At 56.0% G+C, this 17,992-nt stretch overlaps 1 protein-coding gene and 2 long non-coding RNA genes across 5 annotated transcripts in view; all 3 read right to left on the bottom strand.

The window, feature by feature from the left end:
• NSD2 (nuclear receptor binding SET domain protein 2) overlaps positions 1-1,395 on the bottom strand; it is an 89,936-nt gene extending 88,541 nt beyond the window's left edge. The window contains exon 1 of one of the 2 annotated variants that reach the window (XM_047847156.1): positions 1,297-1,395. The gene's annotated coding sequence lies outside the window, so the exon portion shown is untranslated. Of the gene's footprint in view, positions 1-334; positions 681-1,296 lie in introns of those variants that run through there. The other variant, XM_047847157.1, reaches the window with a different exon arrangement.
• Positions 1,396-8,124: 6,729 nt separating this feature from the next.
• Positions 8,125-14,416, bottom strand: LOC125159220 (uncharacterized). Its single transcript, XR_007149733.1, has 2 exons — positions 14,358-14,416; positions 8,125-9,156 (listed from the first exon to the last, which is right to left on the bottom strand). It is a non-coding gene; the product is annotated as an uncharacterized LOC125159220 (long non-coding RNA).
• Positions 14,417-14,476: 60 nt separating this feature from the next.
• Positions 14,477-17,922, bottom strand: LOC125159219 (uncharacterized). 2 transcript variants are annotated; one of them, XR_007149731.1, is made up of 4 exons: positions 17,127-17,922; positions 14,882-15,856; positions 14,652-14,776; positions 14,477-14,540 (listed from the first exon to the last, which is right to left on the bottom strand). It is a non-coding gene; the product is annotated as an uncharacterized LOC125159219 (long non-coding RNA). The 2 variants fall into 2 exon arrangements; XR_007149732.1 differs by lacking the exon at positions 14,882-15,856.
• Positions 17,923-17,992: the final 70 nt, after the last annotated feature.

Genomic DNA, 17,992 nt, shown 5'->3' on the forward strand with positions numbered 1-17,992 from the left:
AAAGGAAATGACTCAAAGTAATCATGCTTAAGGCATGAGTCCCCTTCACTTCCAGTCGGTAGTTTAGATTTGAACTATGGACGGTTGGGGGGTAAGAGCACACAAGGCAAGGGTTGTGCGCACAGGCCGGGTTTCCTCCGTCTTGCCGTTTGCAGCTGTACTTTGAAGCACTGTTGTTCTCACACTTAGACAGACACCGAGGGCATTTAAAGCATTTGAAAAAATAAAAGGTAAGGTCCTAGCCGCGACAATGGGACGGCTTCTTACTTAACATCCTGACAACCTCATTTTAAAATACACGAAACACAACGTAACCGGTGCGCGGGGTACCTACGTGAGCTCCAGAAGTTGTTCAGTGATCAAGGAAGCTCGGGGTTTAACTCCTGTAAAAGTCAAGGCCCCCAAAGTCTAAGCGTGGGTTGTCAGCGCCCAAGCCTCGCGCTCACGCCCTACCACCGCGGCGTGTTCCTCGCAGGCTCACGCTCACGCTCTCACTCTCGCACCCAGAGCCCCCACTCATCTGCTGCACAAGCGTGCGGCCCGGCGGAAGGGCAGCCGCGATACTAAGTTTCCACCTGGATGTCAAACCTGGGGCGGCTCCGGCCCCCGGGCACAGCGGGAGAGAGGACTGGCGCCGCGGGCCCGCGCGACCTTTCCACCCAGACTCAAGACCAGCATTTTTTAAACGCCCGAGATTTTCAACCGCCCTTCTCGCGAGTGGGGCCGCGGCAGCCGTGCGGTCGGCGGCCGGGCTTCCGCGCGTCCCGAGACCCCCCCCCCCGGGGGGGCTCCCGGTCCGCGCCGGGTGGGGGGCGGGGGGAGAGGGGGCCGGGGCGGCGCGCGCCGACAGCCCCGGGCGGGGTCCCCGCGCCTCCACCTGCCAAGGCCAGGCCCGGCCCGGCTCCGGGGCGCCCGCGCTGACCAACGGCCGGCGCCCGCGAGTGTCACCCGCGGACCGTCCGCAGACAAAAAGCGCCTCCCCGCCGGCCCGGCGCGCCCCTCCCACCGCCGGCCGGGCCCCGCGCCTCACAAAGGCCGGCCCGGCCCGCTCGGCGCCGCCGCGAACAAAGGCCGCCCGGCCCGCAGGCCGGCACAGGTGCAGCCGCCGGCGGCCGGGCCCAACATGGCCGCGGCCGCCCTCCGCCCGGCCCCGTTAGCCGCGGCCGCCCCCGCCCCGCCGGCCGGCCTGCTCCTCCCGGCCCCTCAGCCCCGGCCCCGCGGGCCCCGCGCCCCCGGACCCCTCAGCCCCTCGGGGCCCGCGGCGGCGGCGGCGGTTGAGCCGGCGGCTCCAGTGACCTGTTGTGCGTCGCATCCTCCGGCGGCGGCGGCTCTCCCGGCGCGGCGGCTCCGGCGGCGGCGGCGGCGGCGGCGGCGGCGGGCCGGGGAGGGGGCCGGGGCCGCGGGGGAGGGAGGGCCGAGGGAGGGGAGGGGGCGGCGGCGGCGGCGGGCGCAGCGCGGCCAGGCCGAGGCTCTCCGCGCGCGGCGCCGACCCCGCCCCCGCGCCTCCCGCCCGCCGCCGCCGCCGCCGGGCCGCCGCCGCCTCGCAGAAGCCGCGGGAAAGTGCGCGCCGCTGATTGGCTGCCGCGCTCGCGGGGCTGCGGCCGGACTTTTCAAATCCGCGCCGGGCGGGGCGCGCGGGCGGGCGGGGCGCGGGGGCGGGCGGGGACCGGGAGGGGGGAGAGGGGAGCGGGGGGGGGGGCGGCGCGCGGGGGGCGGGGACCGGGCGGGAGGGGGGAGGGGGCGCGCGGGGGGCCGGGGCCGCGGGACCCCGCGAGCCGCCTCAGAGCAGCGCGGAGCGCGCGTCCCGCTCCCGCTACTCGGCCGGGCGCGCGCCAGGCGGCGGCTAAACCCAAAGCCCGGAGCCGGGAGCCCGAGGCCGGAGCCAGCGGGCGCCGGGTGACGTCACGGCCGCGCGCCCAATCGCGGCCCGCGAGCCGGCCCCGCGCGATCGCGGCCCCTGCCGGGGGCGCGCGGCGGTGGATCTGGGACGTCGGGCAGCCGCGCGCGTCCTCCTCTCAACACGGGCCACTCGGGCTGCGGTGCGGTGGCCGGTGCGCGCGGCACCGCGGGGCCAGCCCGCGGGGGCTGCCAGCCCGGCACCCAGGTGGTCACCCACGCCCCTACCTCGGGGGCGGGAAGAAGGCGCCCGGGACAGGAAGCGCGGTGGCGCGGGGAAGGCGGAGGTCAAGTTCCAACTGCCCCTCCACACACACACACACACACACACACACACACACACACACACGGCTTCCGATGGTCCCAATACACACACACACACACACACACACACTTGGCTTCCGATGGTCCCAAACAATGGGAGGGAGCGTGGAAGACAGGCCGGAGAAGGATTGGCCAGCTCGCTGGTGTCGGAGTCTTCCTGCAGAGTATCTGCAGGGCGTGGATTCAGCGGTTCCCCACCCCGTCCCCGGTCTCAAGTCTGGCCTGGAGCTGGGTGGAGTGGGGGATCTGTGGTCAGAGTGAGGACTCGGTCCCTGGAACTGCTGGGCGATGTGCCATTCCAATGAGGCTGCAGCGGGGCAGGGCGGCTTAGGAATGCCAGCCTGTGGTCAGAGCACAGCTTTGAGGAGATCACTCTGGCTGTGGTAAGGACAGGGGGGCTGGTATGGTGGACACGACGATGTGCCGCTCAGGTCCCCTTTCAAGCAGGGTCTTCCTGCTCAGCCTCCAGCCGCCACGTTCTATGGGGTTGGCCTCAGCTGCAAAGAGCCATCTCACCGCAGGTCTCCTTCCCCCGAGCGGCGGCATCGTGTCTGAGGGCCTGGGGATACAAAGGCTGTCCATACAGTTCCGCCAATGTAGGACCCTGGTAGGAAACTCTGCGTTAGACGTGGGCACTTCAGAGTCCCCACCTTGACCGGCTCCAAGCTGCTTCCCACCAGAGCAGGGACTGGCATAGGGCAAGCCAGGGCAGGGATGAGACCCTCCCCAGTGTCACAAGTGAAAGGAATTAGGGAATTGCTCACGCTGTCAGCCAAAAGGTATCCATGAGGTCCTAATGCGTGCTGTGTCCTTGCAGGGTGCTGGAGATCCTGAGATAACTGAAGAGACCCCCCCAGCAGTCACTGCCAGACTCCACCGGAGCTCCTGGCAAGGTGTCCAGCTGGACGGTGGCTCATTCATGCTCTCATTTAGCCTTGGTATCTGTCCGGCTGTGGGGAGAATAGGTGTCCTTGTCCTTTCTGGGGGCCCAGGATCCCTCTGGGGAACAAACCTGAAAACTGTCTTATAAATCTTGTAGTACAAGACAGATACCACCATCTCTCATTTGATTTCACAGATTTGGAATTAAAGCTCCTCTCCTGAGGAAAAAAAATGCATTTAGAATAGTATGATCAATATGCAAATTTATTCAAAACATGCAAGTGTGTGTTTAGATTCTCTTGAAGAAAGTGATTTGGGGCTGGCTGGTCTTTTCCCGCCCAGTGCAGTCCTCCCCGGGCTCAGCCTGGCTGACTCAAGGAGGTCCTGAGCCCTTTTCAGCGAGCCTGACCAGCAGGACAGCCCTCCAGCCCTGCACACTCCAGGGGCCTCGCCCTGTGGAGACCATATTTCCGATGGCTGAGTCTCCCTCGGTGTGAAAAAGAGGCTCTCAGAAGACTCAGGACACCCCCCCATGCACAGACGGACTGCTGGGTGAAGAGGCCTTCGTGTGCGGGTACATCTGTGCCCCCCACAGGTGTTCACGTGTGAGGCTTCCACAGGTAGGCAGTCGTCCCTGGGGTGGCTATTTCAGTGCGTACAGAGCTTGGCAATTCTGAGAGCCTGGGTAGTTCCGTGCGGGACAGGCTGAGAAAACATCTTCTTGGAAAACAGGCCCCAGGCGTGCGGGGGAGCGCCATGAGAGGCACAGCCCCAAGCCCGGTGGGCCCAGAGGGATCCCAGACACACTGGGACGGCAGCAGCTGGGGCGGAGTCTCAAAGAGACTCCTGTCATTTCTCTGGACAAAAACTCCGTACTCAGAGGCGGGCAATTAACAGATGATGGGGCGAGCGCTGCCCCGCTCTGCCCTGGTGGGGTTCAGCTGCCCTCCATCTCAGCTCCCACAGCACCCCTCCCACCTTCTTAGGCAAGGCCAGCTGGGCAAGGCCTTTAGAGCCAGAGGAGTCCAGGCCTGCCTGCTGGCACCAGCAGACAGAACAAGGGCTCAAGAGGAGCGGGGAGTCCCCTGAACACGAGGTCTGCTGCTGTGCCCCTCTGGCCGCCTGCCTTGCACTAGCCGCCTACTCTGGGCATGCGGCTCCAGGAGGCACACTGCAGTCTCCCTCTTGTTTCCAGTGCGGCCGTGGCTGGAGCACTCTCTGCCTCCCTGCTTCTCCCCACCACATGCCCTGCAGCTCACCGCCTGACCTCCCCGGAAGAGCTGCTGCCAAAAGCAGAGCCCAGGCCCCTGAGCCCAAGGAGCCCCATCCCCTGCCAGGGCCAGGGTCCCTGAGGGGCCAGGCTCATCGCTGTTTCCATGGGGATGTGTGCACTCTGACCCCAGCCTTTCTCCATCCCTGGCCAAATAAAGAGGGCTTCCAAGTGGAAACTGGCAGTCTTAAGCCACCCCTCCTCCCATGCCCCAGGTGGCCCCTGCCTCCAAGGAGGGGAAGGAATAGAGGCCCTTCCCCCAGCCCAGGCAGAGCAGGCGGGGGGGACCTCCCCACACCCCACCTTCCCAGCAGCCCCTTCCCAGCCCTGCCCACTCGCTACACTCTCCAGACTTGGAAACTTGTCTTTTCCGAGGTCTGGCTCTGCCTGTGCTCCCACCTGGCCCGAGGGCCACTTCAGTCTGCTGGGACAGCCACCAGGAGCCAGCAGGCAGCACTGCGAGGCTCCTCAGGGCCACAGTGGCCAACCCTCCGTGGCATGGGGGTCGCTGTCAGGCAGGGAAGATAGACATGTGGACTGAAGCCTGGCTGAGGGCTCTCCCGTCCAAGTCCTGGCTAAGAGGCCTGAGCAGGAGGTTTGTCCACCCTCTCTCCTTCCACCTTGGGGCTGACCCCCCCAGAGCCTTCCAGAGGCCTGAAGCACCTGTCATCAGAGTCTCAGTGGTCACCTCCAAGAGCAAACCAAAGCCCAAGGCCAGGGTCCGGTCCTGGAGGCAAACACAGACCCTCCTGCCCCCAAAAGCCGCTTCCTGGAGACCCCACCTAGCATTCCCCCACACCCTCCAGGGACTCCACTTCCTACGTCCCTTCTGATCCAGTCTCTCTCCAGTAAGAGGCAGCCTTGGCCCCCTCCAGTCCATGCTCTGCATTCAACCAGGAGAATGTTTCTTTTGTGGTTTTTTTTTTAATGTTTATTTTATTTTTGAGAGAGACAGAGACAGAGAGAGACAGAATGTGAGCAGGGGAGGGACAGAGAGAGAGGGAGACAGGATCCCAAGCAGGCTCCAGGCTCTGAGCTGTCAGCACAGAGCCTGCCACAGAGCTCGAACCCATGAGCCATGAGATCATGACCTGAGCCGAAGTCGGAAGCTCAACTGAGTTACCCAGGCGCCCCTCTTTTTCTTTTTTAAGTTTTATTTATTTTGAGATAGAGCATGCGCTTGAGTGGGGGAGGGGCGGAAAGAGAATCCCAAGCAGGCTCCCCACTGTCGGTACAGAGCAGGGAATTTTTCTAAACCACAAAACTGACCATGTCAGCCATGACCAGTCCTGCTTGACTCCTCGGGGCGCCAGGTGGCTCAGTCAGTTAAGCGTCTGTCTTCGGCTTGGGTCAAGATCTCAAGGTTGGTGAGTCTGAGCCCCACATCAGGCTCTCTGCTGTCAGTGCAGAGATCTTCTGTCTCCCTTTCTCTTCTGTCTTCAGATCTTCTGTCTCCCTTTCTCTGCCCCTCCTCCGCCTTGCACATGCACTCTCTGTCTCGAAAATAAGCATTAACAAAATAAAAAATAAATAAAAATAAAATCCTGCTATGACTTCTCCGTGTCCTTCACACAAAACCCACTCCTCAGCCAGTGTTGGACTTTCAAGAGTGGGAAGGACACTGCCTGTGCCTCTCCAGCCCAGCCCTCTCCCCAGAGCTCCAGTGTCTGAAGCTGACTCCCTCCCCGCTGGATGTCGCCCCTTGGACAGCCACACCCACCCACCCTTGTTGGATGTCAAATTGAACTTCTTCTCCCCCTGCCCACACATCAGATCTGAGCTGGGAGACTACTTTCTCCAGAAGCCTTCCTTGGCTCCTCCCAGGCTGGCTGAGTCCCTCTGGAAGGTACACACAACTCTGTGTCTATCTCCAGGTGGCACTGCTGCCTGGACCTGGGTGGCCAGTCTCCTTGTCCTGGTTGCACTTTAACAGGTAGTTTAGGGCCCCACTAAAGTGCCATCAAACAACACGGTTACTGTTTCACAGTTGTGGAGTCCAGAAGCCTGAAGCTGGGGCGCATGTAGGGCCATGCTCCCTCTGAGGCTCTCAGGGGGAATCTTTCCTGGTCCCTTCCCAGCTTCTGGTGATGATGGGCAGTACTTGGTGTCCCTAGGCTTGCCTTGGCATCGGTCCACTCCTGGGCTCTGTCTTCACACAGCCTCCTTCTTGTGTGTCCACCTGTCTGTTTTATCTTCCTTTTTTTTTTAAGATTTTATTTTTTAAAGATTGTTGAAGGAGAGAGAGAGAGAGAGAGAGAGAGAGAGAGAGAGAGAGCTTGCACACAAGCCGGAAAGGGGCAGAAAGACAAGGAGTGAGAGAATTCCAAGCAGGCTCTGCCTGATGTGGAGTTTGATCACACAGACAGCAAGATCATGACCTGAGCCAGAATCGAAAGTCGGTTACTTAATGGACTGAGCCACCCAGGCACCCCCCTCTTTTTTTTTTTTTAAGACTTTTTTTGAGTAATCTCTATACCCAAAGTTGGGACTCCCAACTCATAACCCCAACCAAGAACCTCATGCTCCACCAACTGGGCCTGCCAGGTACCCCTATTTTCTCTTAAGGACGCCAGTCATTGGATTAGGGCCCCCCTAAGAACTTCATCCTTATTTGATTACACCTGCAAAGGCCCTATTTCCAAATAAAGTCGATTCACAGGCAGGGGGTTAGGACTTGGACATATCTTTGGGCGGACACCGTTCAACCCACATCTCTCTTACTAGCTGTACGACCTTGGGCAGGGTGTGAGGCTTCCGTGTGCACAGCGGGGCAGTTGGGCAGCGCCCGTGGGGAGCGGCTGGCAGGAAGCAATGGCCGCGTGAGGTCAGAGCCCGCCTTCCTGAGGGCACATGCTCCCATTTGCCCGGCGGCCTTCCCTCGAGGAAGCGCGGGGCACGCCCGGCTGCGGGGGGGGGGAGGGGGGGCGGGGGAATGGCGCGGGCAGCCGCGGCGTGGAGGTGGGCGCCGAGGGGAGCGGGGGTAGCCGGGCAGGCAAGTTCGCGCGATCCGGCCGCGGGATAGGGAGGCGGCCGCCGGGCGACCCCAGAGGTTAGGGACCTGCCACAGCCCGGGACGCGGGGCTGCCTCCGCCCTGGCCCCGCCCCACAAGTCCCGCCCGGCCCATTGGCCACGCGCCTCGAGGCCCCGCCCGCCGCTCCGGCCCCGCCCGCTCCCCGCTCCTGGGGCGCTTCTTCCTGCCTCCGACCTCCCACGGCCCGGCTGCCGGCGGGTTGGGTCTCTGCAGCCTCGGCGGAGGGAAGGAAGCGATGCCGCAGCACCGAGGACAGTGATGAGAGAAGGGGCGACCTACGCCATGCCGCGCCCGTCCCTCCTGTGGCCCCCGCACCCTCGTCCTCCGCGGGGACTGCCCCAGGTCGAGGACCACTAGGGTCAGGGCTGCGGCCAGCGCTGCCCACTCATTCAGGCTTTGGCTAAAGAACCACTGGTTTGTGCTAAAGTAGCGCTTCTTTTTCTAATTATGAAGATTGCAGGAATTCAAAACCCAAAACAACAAAGAGAAGAACATGAAAGGTCTTCCCAAGCCCTGGGCCTGCCGGAAAGTGTAAGCCCTGGTAACAGCTTGGGGGACGCTTTGGACCACGGCTGTTCTGGACTAGTGACCGGCTTCACCAGCCTGAGTTGGGGACTGACCGGAGGCAGCAGGAGCCGCCATTCAGAGCCAGCCTGCTGGGAAGCCACACAGGACACAGAGCCTGGCCTCTCTCCCTCACTCCTGTACCAGCCAGATGGATCATTTAACATTTTTTATTGCAATAATGTCACATTTACAGGAAAGATGCACAGGTAACACAGAGCTCCCCCCACCCATTTCCTTTAATGTCCACACCTTACATTTCCGTGGTAGCTTTATCACAACTAAGAAACCAACGTCAGTCCATCACCACTAACTAAATTCTAGGCTTGATGCAGAGCTCCCCAGGTTGCCCACAAACGTAGAAAGAGCTTGCCTTTGAAAAAAACACATTTGATTGAGGCTCCTGTATGGGCTATTGGAGAGAATCCTGCCAGACTGGCCCTCTACTGCAACCAATCATTAACATGGACAAAGCAGACGAGGCAGCCCTTTTCAGGTATGAAAAACAGGAAATGCAGGACTGCGATCCCCAGGGAAGAGAAATTCCTGAGGTCCACCTTGCCCACCCCAGCTTGCTACTGTGGCAGTCTCCCACCCTGGCACAGAGAGATGGCGTCCAGCCAGGCCACCCCGTATTACTGAGCTGAGGATGCAGTGGTGCTGCTGGAATCCGTGGAGAGGGGAGTCTCAGAGTTCCCACTGTCCTTGGCTGAGGACGGGGCTGCACGGATGGTGAGGCCTCCGGGCTTGCCACAGAACAACTGTCGTGGGAGCTCTGGGCCCGCTGGAGTGGACACCTCGTCCAAGCCCACGAACGTCCCTGGCGTATGGCAGAGACACCAGGATCCATGCCCCGGGAACTTGTCTATTCTTGATTGTCATGTGTCACGTTACCCCAAAACTTAATGGTTGAAAACAACAGTAGACATTGATTATCATGTGCAGTTTCTTCGGTCGGGAATTCGGGGTGGGTGAGCCAGCTTTGGGGCTGCAGGTGGGCTACCAAGATGGCTGACTCGGGTGTTTCTGGATATTGGCAGGCGGCCTCCGTTCCACCCCACAGGGGCCTCTCCACAAGCTGCTCCAGTGTCCTCCCAACACAGGGCTGGCGTCCCCTGGAGTGGGAATCCGCAGGAAAGAAGGCGCAAGCTGCAGAGCTCTTAGTGATCTGGCCTCGGAAAGCGCACACTGTCATCGTCAAAAGAAGATAACAGAATCTAGAGACTATACCGTATTATCCACAACAAGCAATGAACAGTAAAGTCACTCAGCATGCAAAGAAAACAGGAGATGTGGCTATTATCAAGGAGAAAAAAAGAGGGGCGCCTGGGTGGCACAGTCGGTTAAGCGTCCGACTTCAGCCAGGTCACGATCTCGCGGTCCGGGAGTTCGAGCCCCGCGTCAGGCTCTGGGCTGATGGCTCAGAGCCTGGAGCCAGTTTCCGATTCTGTGTCTCCCTCTCTCTCTGCCCCTCCCCCGTTCATGCTCTGTCTCTCTCTGTCCCAAAAATAAATAAGCGTTGAAAAAAAAAATTAAAAAAAAAAAAAAAAGAAAAAAAGAATCGACAAAAGTCAACCCTGAGCCCCATTTTAGGTTTGACAGAGAAAAACTTTAAGGCAGTTGTTTTAAGATACTCAATAATTAAAGGAAAATATGGTCTAATGAATGAAGAGAAATCTCAATAGAAAATAGAAGCTGTTAAAAAGTACCAAATAAAAATCCTACAAATGACAAAAAAAAAAATCACCATATGGGATTCACAGCAGACTGAAGCTGATAGAAGAGTGAATTTAAAGACAGACTAAGGGTCATTATCCAATCTGAAGAACAGGAAAATGTTGAAGAACATGAGCAAGCCGTCTCAGGCACCTGCTGGACAATATTAAAGGGTTAACATATGTGTGTTAGAACCTGAGAAGGAGATGGGGCGCCTGGGTGGCTCAGTCGGTTAAGCACCTGACTTCGGCTCAGGTCATGATCTCTCGGTTTGTGAGTTCGAGCCCCGCGTCGGGCTCTGTGCTGACAGCTGGGAGCCTGGAGCCTGCTTCGGATTCTGTGTCTCCTTCTCTCTCTGCCCCTCCCCCCTTGCGCTCTGTCCCTGTCTCTCTCTCTCTCTCTTAAAAAATCAACAAACATGGGGCGCCTGGGTGGCTCAGTCGGTTAAACGTCCGACTTCAGCTCAGGTCACGATCTCACCGTCCATGAGTTTGAGCCCCGCGTCGGGCTCTGTGCTGATGCTAGCTCAGAGCCTGGAGCCTGCTTCCGATTCTGTGTCTCCCTCTCTCTCTGCCCCTCCCCCATTCGTGCTCTGTCTCTCTCTGTCTCAAAAATAAATTTTAAAAATTTAAAAAAATTTTTAAAATCAACAAACATTAAAAAAAAAAAAACTTCATAAAAAACAAAAAGAACCTGAGAAGGAGAGAAAGGTAGGACTGACACAGGAAAAAAAAAAAACAGTTGTCAAAATAATGGCAAAACTTTTCCACAGTTGACAAAAACATTGACTTACATATCCAAGAAGCTCAGCAAACCCCAAGCAGCCCTGCTGGGGTGCGAGCACACATAGGCACTTCCTGGTCAATCCGGAAGGGCCCGCAGCATGGAGAGAGTCAGAGGCCCTAAACAACCGCAATCCAAATAGCCCACTCTATGAACTTTCCCCAAAAAGGAAAGAGCTATGTGAATGCACTGACTTGCCAGAGGCTCATGCAGGTTAGTGGCAGGGGGACTTAGTGGCAGGGGGACTGTGCCTCAGTTCAGAATGGCTAGTGGTCCGGGGAACAGCCGGCCAATGAGAGAGAAGGGAAGAGAAGAGAGTCCGGGGGCACCTGGCCGGCTCAGTTAGTAGGAGCATGTGACTCTTGATCCCAGGGTTGTGACTTTAAGCCCCACGTTGGGCATGGAGACTAATTAGCTTTTAAAGAGAGAGAGAGAGAGAGAGAGAGAGAGAGAGAGAGAGAGTCCAGAAACAGACCTTCCTGGTAGAACTTTGATATATGACTATCCAATAAGAAGGCCTGGGAAAGGACTGTGTTATCTACAAGTAAAAAATGAACTTGGGCTCGCATCTCACACTACACGCAGAAATTCCTGGAAACTCCAGGTGGGTCAAGGAAGAACGAAAGAAAATCTTTAAGGGGTGCCTGGGTGGCACAGGTGGTTCAGCGTCTGACTTCGACTCAGTTCATAATCTCACGGTTTGTGGATTCAAGCCCCACATCGGGCTCTCTGCAGCCAGCACAGAGCCTGCTTGAGAACCTCTCTCCCCCTCTCTATGCCCCTCTCCTGCGCTCTCTCTCTCAAAAATAAATAAACATTAAAAAAAAACCACACATCCAAACAGGCTTGAAGAAGAAGAAACTGGAGGTCTGACAGCACCATATACCAAGACAGGTTATAAAGCCAGAGTAACTAAAAGCACTTGGTATTGGCTCAAGTGTAGCAAAAACAACAAGCAACAGAATAGGGTCCCAACGGGCTACCTGCTGGCTAACAGACATGCCACAATCGCATCAGGGGTATGTCAGTTGTTTGCTTCTGTAACAAGTTCTCACAGACTGAGTGGCTTAGCACAACACAAACCGATTGTCTCCAAGTTCTGTGGGTCAGAGATCTGATGCAGGTCTCGCTGGGCTGATGACCACATGTCATCAGGGCCACATTCCTTTCTGGAGGCTCCAGGAGAGAACTCATGTTCTCACCTTTGCCAGCTTGAGAAGGCTGCTCACATTCCCCGGCTCAAGGCCCTTCCTTCACCTTCGAGGCCAGCAAAGGCTGCATCGTTCCGACCTCTTCCTCTGTATCAGATCTCCCTCTACCCTTCACCCCTGCCTGTCTCATCCATTTCTAAGGATGCTTACGATGACATTGGCCCAGCTGCCTCTTCCGGAATAATATCCCATCTCCAGATCCTTAATACAATTATCTCTGCAAAATCCCTTTTTCCATGTAAAGCAACATATTCCCAAATTCTGGGATTACGATGGGACACGGGCATCTTCCGTAGCTGTGATTCTGTCCACTGAATAAATGGTGCTGGATCTACTTGGTACCCATAGGGAGAAGTAATCCTGATGCCTGCTTTACAGTATACAAGACAAACACCAATTTGAAATAATCATAAGCCTACATGTGAAATATAGAACAATTAAGTTTCTAGAACAAAACATAAAAGAATGTCCTCATGACCTTGGGGTAGCAAAAATTTCTTCAACTCACCAAAAAAGAGATTAAATCATTAAAATCAAGAATGATTCCTCAAAGACACCATTAAGAGTTGAAAAGGTAATCTACTGAAAGGAAGAAAAGGCTTGCAATACATACATCTAAGGACTCATATCCAGAACACACCAAGAACTCTTACAAATCAATAAGAAAAAGGCAGATGACTGAATGGAGACGTTGACAAAGAACTAGCCTTACTTACATAGACACTTCCCAAAATAGCAAGTCCAAATGGTCAAGGGTAAATGAGAGGACGCCTCAAAATTTTCAGTCATGCAAAGGAAGGCAAAATGAAACCACAATGTGCCTCCAGAATAATTATAGTCATAGTCACAACAGAAATGAGGGTCAGTGAGGGTATGGAGCGGCTGCATCCCTCCTGCTCTGCTGATGGCGGGCTAAGCCGAGAGGACCCCTTTGGAAACCATTTGTCAGTCCCTACGAACACTGAATTTAAGTACACCCCTGACCAGCAATTCTCCTATCAAAGCTGTATGTATGTGCAAAAAAGGCACATGTGAGAACATTAACAGCAACGTTGTTCACACTGGCCAACAGCTGAGGGCCCATCAACCCTCCCAGCACTGAAAAATGAGCTGTGGTATACTCATTAAAACACATAATGGGGTACTGTGTATCCCATTGAAAAATCCCCGATTTTATATACCAATGAAAAATAACGAATGTGACTCACAACAGTGCTGATGAGTTTGATAGACATAGCGTTAAATGAAAGTAGCCAAATTTAAAACGCATCCACCACGGTCGACTCTTGAACAGGGGCACCAACCCCTCCACCCTCGTGTACTGGAAAATCCACGTATAACTTTTGACTCCCCCCAAACTTAATTATTAATAGTCTACCGCTGACCAGAAGCCTTACCAATAACAAAAATGGTCGAGTAAGGCATATTCTGGGGGCGCCTGGGTGGCTCAGTCGGTTGAGTGAGAGTCTGACTCTTGATTTTGGCTCAGATCATGATCCCGGGGTCATGGGATCGAAGCCACATTGGGCTCTACGGAGTGTGGAGCCTGCTTGGGATTCTCTCCCTCTCCCTCTGCCCCTCTCCCCCACTTGTGCTCTCTCTAATTTTCTTAAGTTTATTTATTTGAGAGAGAGAGAAGCAAGGGAGGCGCAGAGAGAGAGAGAGAGAGAGAGAGAGAGAGAGAGAGGGAGAGGGGGAGAGAGAGAATCCCAAGCAGGCTCCACAGTATCATCGAGGCAGAGGAGCTCAACGTGGGGCTCGAACTTGTGAACCTCAAGATCATGACCTGAGCCGAAACCAAGAGTCAGTTGCTTAACAGACTGAGCCACCCAGATACCCCACTCTAAAATAAATTAAAAAGAGGGGTGCATGGGTGGCTCAGTCGGTTAAGCATCCGACTTTGGCTCAGGTCATGATCTCAGGGTTTGTGAGTTCGAGCCCCTTGTTGGGCTCTATGCCGATGGCTCAGAGCCTGGAGCCTGCTTTGGATTCTGTGTCTCCCTGGCTCTCTGCCCCTCCTCCCCCACTCACGCTCTGTCGTGCTCTCTCTCTCTCTCTCTCACAAGTAAAAAAAACATTAAAAAAATTTTACAAAAAATGATCTAGGGGCACCTGGGTGCCTCAGTTGGTTAAGCATCCAACTTTGGCTCCGGTCATGATCTCACAGTTCGTGAGCTCAAGCCCCTCTAACAGCTCAGTGCCTGGAGCCTGCTTTGGATTCTGTGTCTCCTTCTCTGCTGCTCCCCCACTTGCGCTCTGTCTCTGTCTCTCAAAAATAAATAAATGTAAAAAAAATTTTTTTTAATAAATTAAAAACCAACAAACGCAAAACAGGCCAAAGTGGTTTTGAGGCAGCAGTTAGAGTGGAAGGCGGTGTCTGAGAAGGGGTGACAACAGAGGGGGCATGAGGCTTCTGGAGCGCTGGCGGCCTTCTGCCTTGATGGGAGAGGGGCAGCATGAGTGTGCGCACAACAGGGAAACGCTTCAGACTGCTCGCTTAGGACTTGACCACTTCACTCTACATACATAGGTATGTACACTTTACATACGAGTCAAATTTAAAGTTTAAAGCTAAAACCTTTCATTTTAAAAGTTTGCAAAAATATACATTTGCATCACATTGACTCAGCAATCCAGCTTTTAGGGATTTTTCCTTGAATCCGTTATGATTAAATTCACCTTTAGGGGCACCTGGGTGGCGCAGTCAGTTAAGCGTCCGACTTCAGCCGGGTCACGATCTCGCGGTCTGTGAGTTCGAGCCCCGCGTCAGGCTCTGGGCTGATGGCTCGGAGCCTGGAGCCTGCTTCCGATTCTGTGTCTCCCTCTCTCTCTGCTCCTCCCCCGTTCATGCTCTGTCTCTCTCTGTCCCCAAAATAAATAAAAACGTTTAAAAAAAATTAAAAAAAAATTCACCTTTATATACAGAAACCCCTTCAAATAACAGTGACTGAGAAAAGATAGATGTTTTCTCACTTTTAAGTCAAACAAGTCCAAGGTTGGCAGTCCAGGGTCCTTTCTTTCCATTCCATCACCCTCAGTGCTTTGCAGGCAGAAGGAAGAAGGGTCAAGGGAGGCCGGTGAAAGGAGAACCCAGCGCTCTGTTACGGAGACAGGGAGAGAACGGGCGTGGCCGTGGGCTCTGTCTCAGCCCCACAGACACCATTCTTGAGTACCCATGACCCAAACAAATGTCTCTTCCATACCCGAGCCCGGGCCACTGCCCCGGTCATGCAGGTTGTTCTGACAGGTGAGAGGGGGCTGGAGGCCAGCGCCCACCCCTTCTGCTGCGTGTGCCCGGTGAGCCTGCTTTCAGTCGGAGGAAGGCATGCCTTTCCCCATGGCGCTCAAAGGCGTCCTGGCTCTTCTACCCAAGGACCTTGGCCTCCAGCCTCACTTGAGGCTCTTCTCCCGGGCTCACTTCCTAGCCCCTGCCGTGGCCGGTAAATGTGGGCCACCCACCACCCACTGTGAGCACCCCCCTCTTGCTCTGGTACCTGAGTCCAAACCCTCTTCAGGATGAGCAGCCTCCACAGGCCGGTGGTCCTGCCACTTCCCACCGTCCCGCACTGCTCCCACCTCTTCCACCCTCCCCCCACCCCCCGCCCCAGTTTAAATTTCCCAGTCAAGCCCTATGGCCACTCTTCTGCACACATCTTTACTCCACTGTCCCTCTCCTCCTTTGTCACACTTCTGGGCAAAACTCCAACCCCGTCAAATCCAACTTCACCTGCTCTGAGCCTGATCATGGCTGCAGTACGGCAAATAGCGGGGTCTTTCTCTGATCCCTGATCTGTCTCCTAACCCGCCTCCCTAACCTGCCTCATGACCCCCCCCCATTCCCAACCTGCCTCCTAATCAGATGTCTAACATGACCCAAACACACACATCCCTAATCTTGCCTCCCTAACCTGCCTCCTAACCAGATGTCTAACATGACCCCCCATCCCTAACCTGCCTCCCTAACCAGATGTCTAACATGACCCCCCCCCCCCCACACACACGCCTAACCTGACTCCTGGCCTCACCCCTAGCTAGATTCTCTGACCTCTCTAGCTGGGACACCTGTGCTGCCTGAATATTCCACCCTGTTTCTCTGAAGTCTTGTCACTTATGTAAACGTGGAGCGACTACGGAAAGTTGTGTTCAACTTGTGGGGAGCACAGGAAAAATCAAAAGGCCTGTAAAAAAAGAGAAGAGAGAAAGAGTGAAAAGGGTCCATGATACAAAACCAGACCTGCTGTGCCAGGATTCTGTGCACTTGGACCTGCTGCATGAGGGGCAGGGCAGGAAGGCAGCTGTTCATACGACTTAAAGGGTATGCACGGCAAGCTGGCAGGATGCCAGATTTCTACTTCTTTTTTAAAAAAAAAACTATTATTATTATTTTGTTAAACAAGCTCTATGCCCAACAGGGGGCTTAAACTCGTGATCCTGAGATCAAGAGGCACAGGCACCCCTCCATTTGTTTCTTTATATTTTTTACAAACTTGTTATAATAAGCACATGCTCCTGACCTAACTAGAAAACCCAAAGTTTAAAGTTACTCTTGAAAAAATGAATTTCTCTAGGGGTATCTGGGTGGCTCAGCTCGTTGAGCATCTGACTCTTGGTTCTGGCTCAGGTCATGATCTCGTGGTTTCGTGGGTTCATACCCCACCTCGGGCTCTGTGCTGACAGTGCAGAACCTGCTTCGGATTCTCTCTCCCTTTCTCTCTGCCCCTCCCCTGCTCATGCTGTCTCTCTCTCAAAAATAAGTGAACCTAAAAAAATTAATTTATCTAAAACCCTACCCTGGAGAGCTGTAGAAAGCGTCACAGATGGTGTTCAGAAGCGCCCACCCCCACCCCCTCAACATTCCCCCAGTGGACACCCTATTTTTGGCTTCTCCCTCTCATGCAACCTGGCTAGGCCAGAGGTGAAACATCCCAAGGGGAAGTGAACGATGTGGCCACATTTCCTCACACCGGTCCCTCAACCCCTGGGGCAATACTGAGGCAAGTGGGGCTTTCCCCCCACTCACTGTCCTTCAGAGTCCCATGGACTTCTCATTCCCCCTGTGGGGCCTGCCTCCATGCCCCTTGATGGCTTCGGAACAGAGCCTTCGGGAGCTGAGGGCCAATGCCAGCTACCAGCACTAGCACAAGCTTTCTCCTGCACTTGCGGCTTTGAAAGGCCAGTTCTGTCTGGTCTTGAACACCTATTTGCCAGGACTCAGACCTGACCCTGGGTAGGGGGACAACGATTGCCCTTCCTTATCCCACCCTTGCCTCCTGGGGAATGTATAGAAAAGAAGCCTGGCTTTATGGTATTTTTGGCTTTGGAGGCTTCAGTTTTAGGAATCCATGTGCTTAGATTTACTGCAGTTGAGGTCTCACTGCCCAGTGCCAATGCAAGCACCGCCTATCATCTCCCAAGTGCCCTGTACTACCTAGCTCCATTTTCTCCCACCTGAGATGGGGACTGCAGACCCATCCCAGTCCAGCGTCAGGCAGTTCTGGTGCGGGAAAACCACTTCAGGCGGGCTATTTCTTCCTGACGGTGAGGGCTGAGTGCTGGCGGAGCCTCCTAGGGAGGACGCCATTCAGCCAAATTCAGTCTCTTTACAGTGGGGAGCCTGCTAAGACCAGGAGTTCCACATTCGCGCACCCCGGAGAACAGATTTGCACTGAGTACGCACTGCAGGACCTTCACCAAGCGGCACCCTGGGGTAACATTAGCGAAAAAGAGTCGGGCAGAAGAAGCCAGAAGGAGGGAAAACACCTTCCAAGCAAAAGGTCGGAGAGGAGCAAAGCATGAGAGAGCGGAAGCAGTGTGGCGCGTCCCGAGAAAGCGCCTGGTGCCACTGGGCTGGAGCGCAGGCTGGTGGGAGTGGCCTTCCGGGGAAGACCGTGTCCACTGGGCCCCAGGAGCTGGCCACCCCATTTCGCCCAGCCTGCCTTCCCTGCGTCACCTCATCCATCCCCGCACGACCTTCGCGGATAGGACACCGTCTTAGGAAAGGGGAGTGTGGGGCTCAAAGGTCCTGCACGGAGAGATCTGGGAGCAGGGGTTTGAGCGGTCAGCCCGGTGGGCCGGGCCGCGAGGTAGGGGCGCCGCCCTGGGCCGGATCCGAGACCGACCAAGGGTCAGCCATTCAAGCCGGGCTGTCAGCGCCCCTCCGCGGGGCCCTCCCCGAAGGCGTCCCCGCGGCCGTACGCCGAGCCACAGCCGCTCGGAAGCGGAAGGGCCCAGCACGCGTGCGCAGCGGGCACGCCCGGCCGCGCGCCGGCTGCGCGCCGAGACCCAGAATGCCGCGCGCCCTCGGGGGCCGGCCG

The sequence above is a fragment of the Prionailurus viverrinus genome, unplaced genomic scaffold, assembly GCF_022837055.1.
Source record: "Prionailurus viverrinus isolate Anna unplaced genomic scaffold, UM_Priviv_1.0 scaffold_45, whole genome shotgun sequence".
Taxonomy (NCBI): domain Eukaryota; kingdom Metazoa; phylum Chordata; class Mammalia; order Carnivora; family Felidae; genus Prionailurus; species Prionailurus viverrinus.